We start from the raw sequence: 16062 nt of genomic DNA, 5'->3' as shown, positions 1-16062 counted from the left end.
GGTGTGTGTGAGAGGTTGGTCAGAGTTGGTGAGCAAAATATGAGGTGCTGGAATGGTGTTTTCCTGCTACTGTTTCGTGGATGTGAAGGAGATGAGGGTGAGGGAGATAGCTGGAGTTGGAGGTTGAGAGAGATGGATGGTGGTGGAACTGAGAATGGAGAATGGAGAAATTGAAGGAATCCTAGGAGAGATAGAGGGAGTTGGTGGTGAGGGAGAGCCTGGAGGGAGTTGGTTGCGATGTGGTTTCAGGTATGGAAGGATTAGGGATATGACTAGAGGATGGGAGAGATGAGGGAGATGGAGTTTTAAGGGAGATGGAGAGACGTCCATGAGGGAAGGTGGTGCTTGTAGAGGGAAGGTGGTGCTTGCCCTAGCTTTGTCGAAGGAAATACTTCCCCTTCTATCTTTTTCTGGGAAACCACTGCCACTTCCTTACTCTAGCTGTTGTCCATAGTTTAGTGAAGCTTTACCTCTATTTTGATCTCGAGATGGACTTTGGGACTCGGGACAAAATGTAGGCCTAAGGATATGGGTTCTCAGAAAAATAAAGAAACCAAAGCTCAAAATTCCCCTTCCCCAAATGATATTTTATGCCGCAGCTTATGGCGAAACTTTTGCAATATATTGATCGAACTTATTATTTGAACAAGTTGCCTACGTACCTTTTCAGGAGGTCATTACGTAATTCAGAATCAAAATTGAGTCTAACAAATCAATTGAGACAACAATGCGTACTATTCTAGTCAGGACTTTCATTTGAACCGTAGTGTAAGTTGGGGATACAAGATCAAAGAAGAAAGAGATATAATAAGGCTCAAATTTTTTTGATGTTACCAAGGGTAATCATTGGTCAAGGATCACATGTGATGTATGTACCCTATTTTCTTTCTCTTTATTTCTTTTTCTCTTTTTCGCATCTTTTTTTACTATACCTTTCATCATCTTTTTATGGAAGAATCTTTAGCTCTACTTTAGATTGAACTTCCTTTGGGACCAAATCCTTTTAAAATTGCCCCAATGTGGGGTGTGATCCTTTGACGGGTTAATCCAAGAATTGAATATTTTAAGCTCAACGAGGTTAGCAAGGGGTTTTTATTTCTCAATCTTCTTTCTAGGTAGCAAAAAAATGGTCTGCCATCATTTTAGGTAGTCAGTTATTCCCTCATATAATTTTTCAGACTCTTAAAATCCTGAACCTAGCTTAAGTTTTAGAAGAAAAGGTTTGACATTCAAGCTCAAATGGTGTAACAAGCGATAAATCAGTGCTTGGTTCGTTCCCTTGATGAGGGAACTTTCTTGTCTTCTCCTCCATGTTCTTTGAAGTTAAAGCTGCATTATAGTTGTAATAAGTGATAAATGCGCAAGCTAAATCCTTCCATGTGTGAATTTTTACTTGGCTATACCAGCTTAAAGCATCCCCAATCAAACTATATTTGAAAAAGTAGGTGAGCAAATCATCATTGTCGGCATATGCCGCCATCTTCTAGAAATAAATCCCCACGTAAGCTAAGGGGCATTTGGACCCACTAAACTTCTCAAAGTCCTAGATGTTGATCTTCAGGGGAAGAATAGAGTCTGACACCAAACCAGGGTTACTAGCAGCTGATGAATAAAACACGCTTGCTCCCTCCAAAGCTAGCAACTACTCTTTCTCCATTCCTTTTTCATGACTCATTCTTGAGATGGGGGTTTGCCTTTTTCTTGCTTCTTCAACTACTTTTTCTTCTGTGGTATCAACATTAGTGACTGGCAGCGCATGGACATCTCTCTTAGGTTGGGAACCTGAGTCTTGGGTTGTCAGGATGAATGTGTGCAAGCTCGGGCCCAAGCCAGCCATCAACTCCACCGACTATGATGAAGGACGATGATTACGCATCAAAGTTGCATAATGGCATTTTAATTCATGCATTAAAGATTATAGTTTTAATTAAATGTCTTATTATGTCCATTATTTTAATCAATGAGCTCATTTGATAAATTTTAGATAATTATCTTATTTTTTTCAAAAATTCATATGGCATGGTCGGTCTAATCATATGGAACAGCACCGGATGAGCAGGCATGTCCTCTGTAAACCCTGGGGTAACATTCAGGGACTGCTCTCTAATGGGTGGTGGAGCAGAACGTACCGAGGGCAATTGCACATCCTCAAGAGTCACCCTTGGTGCTCTTGTCTCATCAAATTTTTTTTTAGAGGGCCATACTTAACAATAACATTACGAGAAAATATTCACCCATTTACTCTCGAATTTCTCTAGTGTTTCATATTGTCTTCGAGTCTATACATTCTTTGGTGTATGCTCAAGTTTGAATGTTGATAATTTAATATGGCTTCATGATTTTTTACAAAACCAAGGTTTTACTATAATATACTAGTCATATTAAATATTCATATTTAATTAATATCAATGAAATTTATAAATCAGTTGAGCATTAGTCATTATACAACTACAATTAATTTAGACATAAGACGTCCAATAAAATGTTGTGTCTAACATCTCAAATTTCAATTTTACTTAAAATTTCAAAGTTTAAAAGCTATCATCCATATACTCCTCACAATTTGTTAAGACGACAATATATTCTCAATAAATACAAATACTACTCCAACATCACAAAAATAATATATAACACTTCAATTCCAACTACAACTAAAAACAAATCAATTTCAAGAAAAAAAACTAGAATTACACATTTCAAAGACCAAATCAAAAACAAAAAATATATTAGACATAGTAAAGCAAGTAATAGAAGCTTAAGAACTCATAGTTTTCTACCCATACCAATATATGGAATCCTATAATAAATAAATTGGTTCCTAAAATTTAGTACAAACAATATTAAATATGGAAATCATATAACAAACAATAGAGTATGGATGGTGGACATTAATTACACACACGCACACAGTCACACACACACACTTTCACACACACATGCACGCACACTGTCACACACACACACACACACACACAATAGTACGCACACACGCACGCGTGCACACACACACACACACACATATAGTCCTTTGTAGAAGAAGAAGAAGAAGAAGAAGAAGAAGAAGAAGAGGAGGAGGAGGAGGAAGTGTTACCTAAGGGCAACGGAGGCGGTGGTGGTAGGAGGGGAAGACAGTGGAAACGTATGAGCGGTGGGTGGTGACACGAGACTCAATGGTAGGAAGACGCCACACAAGGAGGAGGAGGGAGGAGCAAGCCAAAAGGAGGAGGGAGGAGATGGCAGGAAGGAAGGAGGAGCAGGCCGAGAGGGAGGAGGGATGATGAGCGAGGAGGAGGAGGGAGAAGGAGGGAGGAGCAGGTGGGAGAGGAAGGAGGGAATTTGGGGGTGTTTGGGAAAAATATGCGGGGGTTAAGGGATTTAAGGTTTTGATTATTAGTGTCAAAACCGTCACTAATATTCTTCAATAAATTATTTCTATTTTTTTTAAATAGAAGAAGTATTAGTGACGGTTCCCAAATTTGTCACGAATAAGAGGCTAATAGTGACAAATCTACAAATTCGTCACTAATATTGTGAAATAAATTTAAAAAAAAAAATTCAATAAAAGAAGTATTAGTGATGATTTCCAAATCCGTCACTAATAAGGGGATAATAGTGACGAATCTACAAATTCATTACTAATATTGTGAAATAATTTTTTTTTTATTTTTTTTCAATAAAAAATATTAGTGACGATTCCCAAATCCGTCACTAATAAGGGGATAATAGTGACGAATCTACAAATTCGTCACTAATATTGTGAAATAAGTTTTTTATAATTTTTTTTTAATAAAAGAAGTATTAGTAACGACTCTCAAATCCGTCACTAATAAGGAGATAATAGTGACAAATTTTCAAATTCATCACTAATATTGTGAAATAAATTTTTTATTTATTTCTTTTAAATAAAATAAGTATTAGTAACGGTTCTCAAATCCGTTACTAATAAGGAGCTAATACATACGAATCTACAAATTTGTCACTAATATTGTGAAATAAATTTCTTTTTATTTTTTTTCAATAAAAGAAGTATTAGTGATGACTCTCAAATCCGTCACTAATAAGGGACTAATAATGATGAATTTGAAGATTCATCACTAAAATTGTAAAATAATTTTATTTTATTTTTTAAAAAATAATAGTAGTAACGGTTATTTATTCATCACAAATAAGTGTCTTTTAGTGACGGATTTAATTCGTCACTAATACCGTAGAAATCATCGCTAATATTTTTCAAGATAATTTCTGCACAAAAAATGTTTTCGTGCAACATTTTCCGATTTTTAGTGATGAAACTATTAGTGACGATTTTAAATATGTCACTAATAGTGTCGTATTAGTGAAGGTTGCTAAAATCGTCACTAATATCCACTTTTAGTTACGAAATTGAATCTGTCACTAATAGTTTCCTCACTAAAATCAGTTTTTTTTTGTAGTGTTATGAGCATTTGTGTTTTATTATTGTAGGATAATCTTTGGATGTCAAAGTTGAAATTAAAATTCACATGAATGAGTCGTGTTCTTGGAGAGTTGTGTACGTAAGCTAGAGCTCAGATGGTGGCCTTCAATATGCAAGGATATGGAAAATCACTCTCGATGATGCATGGAATGTTTCGATCAAATGGAGCAAAGAAGACATTGAAGGTGAAAGTATACATGGGTGAAGGATGGTGCTTGGATTTTAGCCCAACACACTTCAACACATATTCCCCACCTAACTTTTACATAAAGGTTTATATACTTGGAGTGCCACAAGATTATGCAAGGTAAAAACAAAGATGATAGAGGATAACTGGGCTTAAAAATGGCTTGAAGACAGCTGGACTTGGCTTTGTAAGGTGTGTGAGCGTGCTTGAAGCAAAGAAAATAGGGGAGCCCGCGTGTGCGTGTGTGTGCACTGGGTTGAAAATAAAGTGGGCTAGCCTTGTGTGTGTGAGTGTGAACCAAAATGAAAGAAAAGGGTGCTAGAAAAAAGAAATGAAAAAAAAGCCTTTGTGTGTGCTGTGTACAATTGGAAATTAAAAAAAAAAAAATAGTGGGCTGGGTCTTGATGTGACCCGACCATGCAAAGGAAACAAAGGGGTCTTAGAGTGCACTGGCTAGTGAGGCACTGGGGCTGAAGAGAGCAGTTGGAGGGCATTAAAAGAGGAAGAAAGTAAAACAAAAAAACAAAAGCTAGGATTTAGGGGGGATAGCTAGCAAGGTGTTGCGAGTGGGACTAATTGGGCTTGGGAGCTGCGCCGCTCTACTGCTACTTGTGGAGACCTGAGTCTCTCCTCCTCTCCAACTCAACTCATGGCCTCCATTGCGCTCTCTCTCTCTCTCTCTCTCTCTCTCTCTCTCCCTCTCTCTCTCACTTGTTAACTAGTTTATTGTTATTTATTTTATTTTGTTATTTCAATACTTGTTTTAATATTCAGTTTCAATTAATTGTTACATTGAATACTTTTAATTAGAGATAATGTTGAGTTTAGATGTTTGTTTAAATTAGTTAGTGCATTAATTAATTTCATGGTTAAAGAGTTTTTTTTTTAGTTCTCTCTCTTTTATCTTGAGTTAATTTAATCTTTCTTCTAAGTACTTTATTGTTAAGTTTACTTTGCTTTATTTAGAGTTAATGTTGGATTAAATTTATATTTGTTTAAGGCATTAAAGTTTTAGTTTATTTTAATTGTTGAATGCTCATAGTAGATTAATGAAATTTTCACTTTGTTTATTTATTTGAATATTTGAAGCTTGGGTTATTTCTTGTCGTTTATTTGATGCATAATATGTTTGTTTAAAGCTCATTTTAATGCATTGTCGTGAAAACTTTATTGTTGGGTTGATTTTCATGTGAGCTCATTTTTAATGTGGATTTAATTTGTTTAAGTATTTGGTTAAGTTTAAGAATTTGGGTAGGTTAATTTATTTTAGTTTAGGATTTTGTTTAAGTTTAATTCATTCACTTGTTTTAATTTCGTAAAAAATTTTCACAAACCCCAAAAACCGAATCTGAATCTTGTTCAGTAAAATTGTTTTCTTATGTTTTTCTTTATGTTTTTACACGAGTTTGAAACCAAACTGCATTCCCTGAGGAGACAATCTGACCTATTTTGGCTAATTATTACATGATGTAACTCCTATACTTGGGATAGCCATAGTGCTACTCATTTTTAGAAGTGATTCAGATGTTCACTAATAGGTATAGATTGAGGTGGACTCACGAGCTTGCTTTCAGCAGCTTGTCTTAGAGGTTGCACAGTCTTGCACGAAGAGGTGGTTATCCCCATTAATTTGATAATCTAATCCTTAATATCTTGAATTTCTTGATAGATCTTCTCCTAACTCTGCTCAAGAGCTCTTATAGGGCTTTCCAACTGACTCCACAAGATCTTGCCTTTTCTTTTGGTGTTGTAGGCGTGGGTAAAGGTGGGCTTAATGTTGGGATCTCGAATTTTAATTTGGCCCGAGTTTACAAGAAGCTGGAATGTGATTACTGACTCATTAGAGAAGAACATGCATGGATCATGCGTGAATTTATGCATGGATGCATGTAATGCAACCTAAGTAATCATTTGGCTAGAGTTTCAGGAAAAACCCTATCCACTAATGATCTTGGGGATGATCTATTTCCGCCTGGTTAAGGTACTTTGGGAGATAAAATTTGACTTTTTCATAAACGGATTGGGCTTTTCTCGAAACATTATCCAAGTGATATGGATGTCTTAGTGGTTGCAAAATGCACAACACAAAACATTTCAAAACATATATACAACAAACAAGGATTACCACATATGGAGAAGGATATGGCTTCTGTCCTAACCCGGGGTAAGTCTGTATATCTACAGGTTTCTACGAGGCTCCACCCTAGTCAAGGGATTTTTGATAATCATGTGTGGTTAAGCTCTACTCCCTATTGAAAAAGGTCCCTAGATTGAAACTCTTTCCTCCCTCACAGAGGTCTGAACAAAGTTCGCACTGAGCGAAGTGGTTTGCGGGTCCCCATAAGCTCTGCCACATGGGGACTGACACTATTACACTCCTTTCTAATCCTAATAGGGAAAGCCTAGGTATAGAGTTGTGAAAGTGTGGGAGTTCAATTTTAACCTGATCCCCCTATCCCACATTCATCCACATCTTTATTCAAATAAAATATTCTCAAATAATAACATGCTTAAAAGTATGATCCCCCTATCCCACATTCATCCACATCTTTATTCAAATAAAATATTCTCAAATAATCACATGCTTAAAAGTATGTACAATTAATCACATGTTTGTCAAATTATTCACAATCAATCACACGCTTGACTAGGTATGTGCAATTAATCACAGGCTTAATCATGGAAATAAAGCATTCGGAACTAATCACATGCTTATTCAACTACCAAAGTAAGCAAAGCATTTATAGTTAGTCATATATACACAATTATTTACATATGTACAATCAAATTATCAGTTTGTATAAAAATGAAAAGGAGTGGTCACAAAGGCTTATCAAATATTGAGTTTCGGGATAATTTTCAGCTAATTGTTGGCTTGACTCTCATCATCCCCAGTGGAGTCGTCAAGCTATCGTGACGTTCCCGAACACGAACTTGGGATGACTCAAAAATGATATGAAGTGTGTGGATTTTGAAAATGTGATTTTCTTGGGAAACAATGTGTATGGAGTTGCCACTAACTTTTTGGAGTGTGGTTAGAACACTTGATTACTACCTAATTAAGGGTAGAATCGGTCTGTATTACTAAAGTCGGACTCAGGAGCTTGGTTACGCGAAGGGAAGGTATTAGCCCCCCTACACAACCATTCTTATGAGCAGTACCTAATTAATTGAAAATTATCCCAAAATAAATTTAATAAGCCTTAGAAAATCACTCCCTTTCAAAAATAAAAAATGTACAAAATAAATACAGTGTAAATATTCCCTCACAACTGAGGCATATCGTGCTCCGAAGAGCTCATGCCTCCCTTTGAAACCATTGGGATGGAAAATCGAGAAATTACTTTACAGAAGTACGCTCCTATGTTTTTGGAATATTCTAGGATTTTTCTAAGTGATAAAAAATATATTTTTTGCAACCTTGGGAAGTTTTTGTACTCATTCGAGATGAAAACAATTTCTTGGGACCTCAAAAATATTTTTATGGCCTTTTATGATTTTATGATTTTTCTAAGTGCAAAAACTTTTTTGTAAATTTTTGTAATTTTTGTGATTTTTTAATATTTTCCCAATTTTGAAATAACAGAAAAATAATTAAAGCAAAATAATGAAAATAAAGTCCTACAAATATTTTTAGAATTTTTTCCTGAGTTTTCAAAAATTTTAGTATTTTTTGATTTTTTTTTTTTTTTTTTGTGATTTGTAACATAAGAATTATTTTAAGATGAGAAAGCAATGAAAACCGGCTTGAAAAAATTTTTAGAATTCTTTTTTTTCACAAGGGACCTGAACCGGTTTGGAGAAGAACCAATTCAAATGGGGGTCACCTGTTTAAGGACTGGTCAAGACCATGGGTTTAAAGTATGTGAGTTAGTATGGGTTAGCATGAGAGTTAGTATGGGTGCAAATGTGTGTGTTGTGTGTGAAACTGTGGGTGTTGTGTCTTCATAGATTATAGCTTAATAACCACTCCAAGTAGCAACAAGATTCAAATTAATGATCAATCATGGCTACATCAAATCCAACTACTACCACCTCCTTTGTAACAACCTGCTTAATTAAATGGATTTTTTTTTTTATATATACTATGACAATCCACATACTCTGATACCACACTAGGGTAAACCTAATCATTAACCTAAGCAGCAAGAAGCAGAAATCATATAAACATAACCATAAACCATTATATACAATACCATAGTTCTGAAATGTTTTCCTAAAATATACAAATATAACCGTATCCCCAAAATACCCTCAATCATGTTGGGATATTCAAAACCACTCCTAAAACATACTCACTCTCTAACAAGGCACCACTGAAGCCCCTCTATCTGCGAGCCTGATCTGCGAGCCTACCTGGATCACCTGAAAAATGAGTCAACACTAGATGAGCCAACGCTCAGTAAGACGAAATATGCTATTACTAGTGTGTGGCAAATGAGTTACAGTATTATGAAAATCTATTTTCATATAAACATGTATAACTGAATATGTAATTACAGTATAAATCATAAAATTCACCCCCTTTCCATGTTGCTTAACATAACAGTATTGTAGGTTACTATTGACAATAATTCTATTATACATAAGTATATTACCTATTTCTGAAATCTATACATATGTAATAGTAACTGAAAGCTTCCCCTGTGGATAATTGCGTGTCATGATTTAACCTCTCATGACAGGGTTGTGCGGCTCGTAAGCGGGATTTACCCTGGCTAGCCAACTAAGAATAAATCACTATACCCCATCAGTCTGATCTGCCCACCTTAACCCATATCTGATGGGGAGCCTGTCCTCTTCAAGGGTCTAGGTGATTGACCTACTACCACGTATTATCTAAATAGGTGGTTGCACTCATAATGTAACATAATATCTATAGCAATGGTATTGTGCTCTACTGTATGGTCCAACAGGGTCTGATACTATATAACATATCTCTATATACAACTATCTGATTTACCATGATTCTACAATAACCATAATAACCATGATATTGCATAAACTATATTGTGTTTCATACATCATAATACTAGAATTCATATAATCATGATATTGAGATTCGTATAATCATGGTACTAAAATTCATATAATCATGGTACTAAAATCCGTAAAATTATGGTACTAAAATTCGTATAATCATAATATTGAAATCCGTAAAATCATGAAACTAAAATTCGTAAAACATATTCTAGTACTATATTCATATTCTCAAGTCACACCATACTTTAATACGTAATTTTCATAATTTAATAAACTATATAATATTTTAAAATTACCTACCATAGCATATTTCCCTTACCTGACTACTAGAAAGCCCCTAAATATTTTGGCCTAATCCCCATAGGATTTCCTAATCAATACCCTGAAATTGAAAACTCACAGCACTAAACTTCAGTATTTCTACGTGTACATCATTTCTTATAACTACCATAAAATCAAATTTGGCTTAAAAAGCCTTACCTCAACTTAGGGATGATTTCCTACTTTGTTTCACCAACGATTCGCTCCGACAGACTTGCAGAGAACTTCACTAGGAGCGTTGTGGTGGTTTCGGATCATCGATCCGGTGACTGTCGAGGTCTGAATCAAAGAGAGAAGGGAGAGGATCCATGGGAGAGAGAGAAGAGAGAGAGAGAGAAGCGTTGAAATAAAAATCATATTTTTAGCTATTTATAGGGTCAGATTTGTCGATGAATCCTTCATTAAATTCGTTGACAAAACCCTGTATTCGTCGATGAAATTCAGAGCAGTCCGAACCATCTCTCGGTATTTTCTAGTCGACGAAACCCTGTATTCATCGACGAATTTCCTTATCTACTCGTCGACGAAGCCCTGTATTCGTCGATGAGTCCTGGCAATTCCTTGAATTATTATATTCTCCCAAAATGCGATGTCGTCGACGAACGCAGTCTACTGCCTCCTTCTGTTCATGTTTCCATTTTCTCTCCCTCTTTATTATTTAAATGCTATTATTCTTCGGGTCACTACATCCTTAGCTTTAATAAAGAGGAGGCAACGAGGAAATCGAACAAATCCTCTTCACTGTAGTGCCTACCTTCAAGTAATCTTGCCCAAAAAGAGGTTCCTCATTAAATTCCCTACCATCATCAAGCCCCAAGAAGTTGCAATCCCTTTGTGGCATTTCATCAAACACCTTTCATGCATTCTCATTCCAATCTCTAACTCGAAACCCCAACTTCCCGAACAACCACATCACCAGAACACAATTTCAAAAATAAAAAATTTTAATCTCAAATCTTAGCTCTCATTTTGCACATTCAACACAAAATCATCCACAGAGAATAGTGAAGATTGCATGGCAGCATAAATTCATCGCAACATAACAGAACAAAATAATTGAGTCTAAAGCCAAAGCAATCAGAATTTCCTAATCACCATATCAAAATTAAACTAGAAAAATCATCAAAAATAATCGAGATCATAACATTTCTGTCACGGATCTGTAAACGATTGAACTGAAAGAATGACAAATAATCACCAAAGTATGGACCAAGTAAGAACTTACCTAGATCTACGAATGGTCGTTAAGAGAGAGAAGAGAAGCATGCAATAGTTCGTGGTGAGAGAGATCGAGGGTAGAGCCGTGGGACAGAGACGGAGCTGTGGTAGCTGGTGAAGGGGAATCCAACTCGAATAGCAGACCCCAGAACAGAGTTTTTGGAAAGAAGTCGCAGCTAGTTCGAAAGTGCAGGTGGCTGGGGTCGGCAAGAAAATGATCGGACAAGAATTGCTCCAGCAATAACCAAACGCTGAAATCCCACTGTCACAAAGCCACTGTTAGTGCGGTGGTGCTCAATCTGGGTTAAGACGACGAAGCGAGCAAGAATGTTGAAGGCAAAATCGAAGAACAGTGTGAGCCTCTACATGGCCGTGAGGGTCCTCTAGGACGTGTCTCGGCTGTTGGGTGTGGAAGCTGATCGAAGATGGTGATGGTGATGACGAAGATGGAGAAGGGAGAGTGAAGGAATGGAGGGAGAACGAGAGTGGTGATGTCGGTGATGGTGTGGTGTGTGTTAATGCATGGAGAGTGAGAGAACGAGAGTCCCTCCAGGAGCTGGTGAGAGTGAGCATGGTTGAGCGGTCATTGATGAACTGTGGGTGTACAAAAAATTTGTTGGTGTCGGGGGTGATGGTAGAGACGATGACAATCGACGTGGGCGACGGCGACAGTGGTTGACGGCACTGGTTGCTAGGCAGAGAATAAAGAGATTGAGAGGGGATGGCCAAGTTGTCAGTAGCTGTGTTGTCTGCATGCTCACAATGGTTAGGTGGCTACGACAATGGGGTTGAGAGAGTTGAGATGAGATCTAGATGGGAAAAGAAACGGAGAGGAGAGAGAGCTGGGAGGTGAGATGGTTATGGCTGGTGTGCATGGTTGGAGGTGGGGCAGGTCATAAGGAATGAGGATGCATGGAGGTTTGTTGGAGATATATGAATGGAGATATGTGGCCAAAGTTGGTGAAAGCGACGGCGACTAAAGTTATTGTAATGACCCCAACCTGCCACGTAGGCCTAGGGTGCTACTTTAGTGAGATCTGTGTACCTAATACCTTATTCATCATATATTAACAAACATACGTAGCGAAAATAAATTACAAAATCCTTAAATTACATTACCAAAGTTCTAACTATCTTTATACACAAATATATCCATTTTCACATAATTACAACCCATAAAACTCCAAAAAAAATAAACTCTCTATCCATACACACTACCTACGTAAATTTACACTTTTAGCCTTACTTCTCTAGCCTGCTAAACCCAATCTCTGGAATTTTCTGAAAAGATAGTTTGTAAATTAGGGGCGAGGCACAGCTTAGTAAGGGAAAGACTAAGTTAATGTCAGTATGTGGCCAGCATGCTTTTAGTGTATAGAAAATAACCAGTTCACTAAAAAAATTAACACATTTATGAAATCATTCTTAATTTACACTCACACGCCCAATTAGCTGAGGATAGGGAAGATTACCCACCCATACAAGTAGCTTCCCTTTGCTCTAATACCATAACTGCTCCTAAGGCTCTCACCTTTCTCAACAAGCCCTCGAAATTATCTTATTATTTATCCATTTTGATATAAATTAACAGATATGCATATTAGACACTCCCTGTGACAAACATGTCATTTACTTCCCCATGGCATGGGCTGTGCGGCCCAAAGGCTAGACTAATGTTCAGGGGGATCCACCCAGACAATAGTCATCTATACTCTCCACTAACATACTCCGCGGGTATATGCAACTCCAGCTGCTGGTCCAATTGCCCTTACCCAAGGGGTACATTCTCCTTAGGTAGGAAAATCGAATAAGGTCACCCTACACCTCTCAACACAGGTGTACGCACACACGACCACATAACAAATCCCTAGCAAAAGTACCGTGCTCACAATACATTGGTCTCCAGGGTTCGTAAAGCATATCATGCAATTTAGATAATAGAAATCACCATTTAAAACATCAATTCATATATATTTCTTGTTATTCCAAAAACCTGACCTTCGGCAATAAAATACAATCCCAGCCCTTGGCCGTTATTTCAAACCCCTACAATTCATAACAATTCTAGTATTTTCACAAGCATTTCCAACATTTGTCAAACAATTCAGTATTTCATAATTTCCCACCCATTCAAATCATCGGCCACACAATTTCACATTTAAACGCACTCATATAAATATATATGTATATATATATATATATATATATATATATATATATATATATTCAATTGTCCACCGTTCATTTTATACAAAATTACATATCATATATCCTAATTTTGTAAAATGAATTAATTCGAACGGGGTTTTAAAAAAAAAAACCTCTGAATTTTCAAATCAAGTTATATATATAAACATAACAATTAAATTGATTCAAATTGCATAAAATTACTGACTTAACTTAATCCTCTTACCTGATTCCTGAAAAGTCTGATAAAACCCTGAGCTACATCCCACGGCATTCAAAACCCCTAAAACCTTGAAATTTAAAGTTTACCACATTATTGATCACAATCCCTAGAGTAACTTTCCCTAAAATTTTCCTAGATTCTAAATACCTTAAATAGCCTACAAAAGCCTAAATTATTAAACATACACCGATTTACGGTTGGCGCCCTAGAGCTCAAACTCGAAAACCTGCTCTAGCTAGATTATAGAGAATCTCCCCACGAATCCCGTGATAATTTTCGTTCGTCAATTGGGCTTAAAATATAAGAAAACCAAGGTAAGAGTGAAAATTGGCCTTACCCTAGGAGATATGCCTACACGGCTTCCATGACAATTCTGCTCCAGTAGGATTGTCGGTGGTGGTGATAAGAACCCAACGGTATCTTCTGATTTTTTATTAAAGAAAAGATTGAGGAGACTAGGAGAGAGGGGACGAGGTAATGACAAGGCGCTACTTCTGCTTCCTTCAGTAATTCAGATTCCTTCAAGGTTTATATATATATATACATATAATTTATTATAATATTATATTATTTAATTAATAATTATTATTATTTTAAATTAAAAATTAATTAAATTAAATATTAATTTTTATTTTTATTTTTTTATTTTTTTTAAAATTTTTTTTATTTTTTGGATCACTACATTCTCTCCTCCTTACAAAAATTTTGTCCTCGAAATTTGTTAACTATTACCGATCACATCCCTAACTCACAATCCCTGTCTATAGAAGAGTTGGTAGCCACCCACATAGCAGCCTCATCCCAAGTTTATTAACTATCCTCACTTATGGCGTAGGAATACCATGGTTACGATGCTACCTTTGGGAAATTACAATAACATGATAAATTTTCCCAAAGACTATCCATAATTAAACTACAAACAACTAACTACACAACCTACTCTAATCCATCCATATACAACCATACCCTTACCCATTTGGCACTAGCCCTCGCTGAATAATTGTAGGTACTTTTGACGTATTTCCATTTCTAACTCCCAAGAAGCCTCCTCAACTGCATGATTTCGCCACAAAACCTTTACTAACTGTATATCCTTGGTACGTAGTTTCTGCATTTTCCGATCCAGAATCTAATCTAGTATCTCCTCATATGCCATTGCATCCCCGATCTCCAACGACTTATAACTGATCACATGTGAGGGGTCTGGAGCGTACCTCCTCAACATGGATACGTGGAACACATTATGTACCTAGATAGCGCTGGGGGTAATGCTATCCTGTACGCCGCCGAACCAATCCTCTCCAGAATCTCAAACGGCCCAATGTATCTAGGGCTCAACTTGCCCTTCTTTCCATACCTCATCACCCCCTTCATCGAAGAAATCCTTAAAAATATCACATCACCTATCTCGAATTCTAACTCCCGTTGGCGAGTATCCGCATAACTCTTTTGCCGAATCTGAGTTATTTTAATCTTTTCCCTGATAAGATCAACCTTTGTAGAGGCATGCTGAACAAGTTCTAGCCCCAAAATCTACCGCTCGCCAACTTCATCCTAGTACAACTGAGATCGGCACCATCGACCATACAAAGCCTCATATGGCGTCATTCCAATGCTAGCCTAGTGACTATTATTGTATACAAACTCAACCAACGGCAAATATCAAATCCAACTACCCCAAAGTCACACACACATACCCGTAGCATATCTTTGAGAATCTGAATGGTTCATTCAGACTATCCATCCATATGAGGGTGAAATGCGGTACTAAGAGTGAGTTGGAAACCCAATGCTCCCTACAAACTCTTCAGGAACTAAGAAGTGAACTGCGGATCCCGATATGAAATGATGGACACCTGCACGCCGTGCATTCTGACTATCTCCAGAACATAGAGTTCTGCCAACCTATCCATGGAATAAATGGTTCTAACGGAATAAAATGGGCAATCTTCATCAATCTGTCAACAACTACCCATATGGAATTCTGCCCATGCACTGCTCAAGGCAATCTCGATACAAAGTCCATCAAAATATGCTCCCACTTCTACGTAGGGATGTCCAGTGATTGAAGTGGTCCCGCTGGCCTCTAGTGTTCTGCTTTCACCTGCTAATGTGTCAAGCATTGTCCCACAAATCTTGCAATCTCCCTCTTCATGTTACTCCACTAGAACGATTCACGCAAGTCTCTATACATCTTCGTGCTACCCAGGTGAACAATATAGAGAGAGCGGTGAGCTTCCCCCAGAATCGTCCTCTTTATCTCTACGTCATCTGGCACACACAATCGAGTGTGAAATTTGAGAACTCCATCCTCAGCAACATTAAAGTTTGTGTGCTGCTCATCTTGTATCTTTTCTGCAATCTCCATTAACTCTACATCTTTCAACAGAGTTGTTCTAATTCTTTCTTGTAAAGTCGGTTGAACCACCAGACTAGAAATGTGAAACCTAAGGTGTAGTCCCAAGAGGGGGGGTGAATTGGGTTATT

The sequence above is a fragment of the Malania oleifera genome, chromosome 10, assembly GCF_029873635.1.
Source record: "Malania oleifera isolate guangnan ecotype guangnan chromosome 10, ASM2987363v1, whole genome shotgun sequence".
Classification (NCBI taxonomy): domain Eukaryota; kingdom Viridiplantae; phylum Streptophyta; class Magnoliopsida; order Santalales; family Ximeniaceae; genus Malania; species Malania oleifera.
This window is presented reverse-complemented; position numbering follows the sequence as displayed.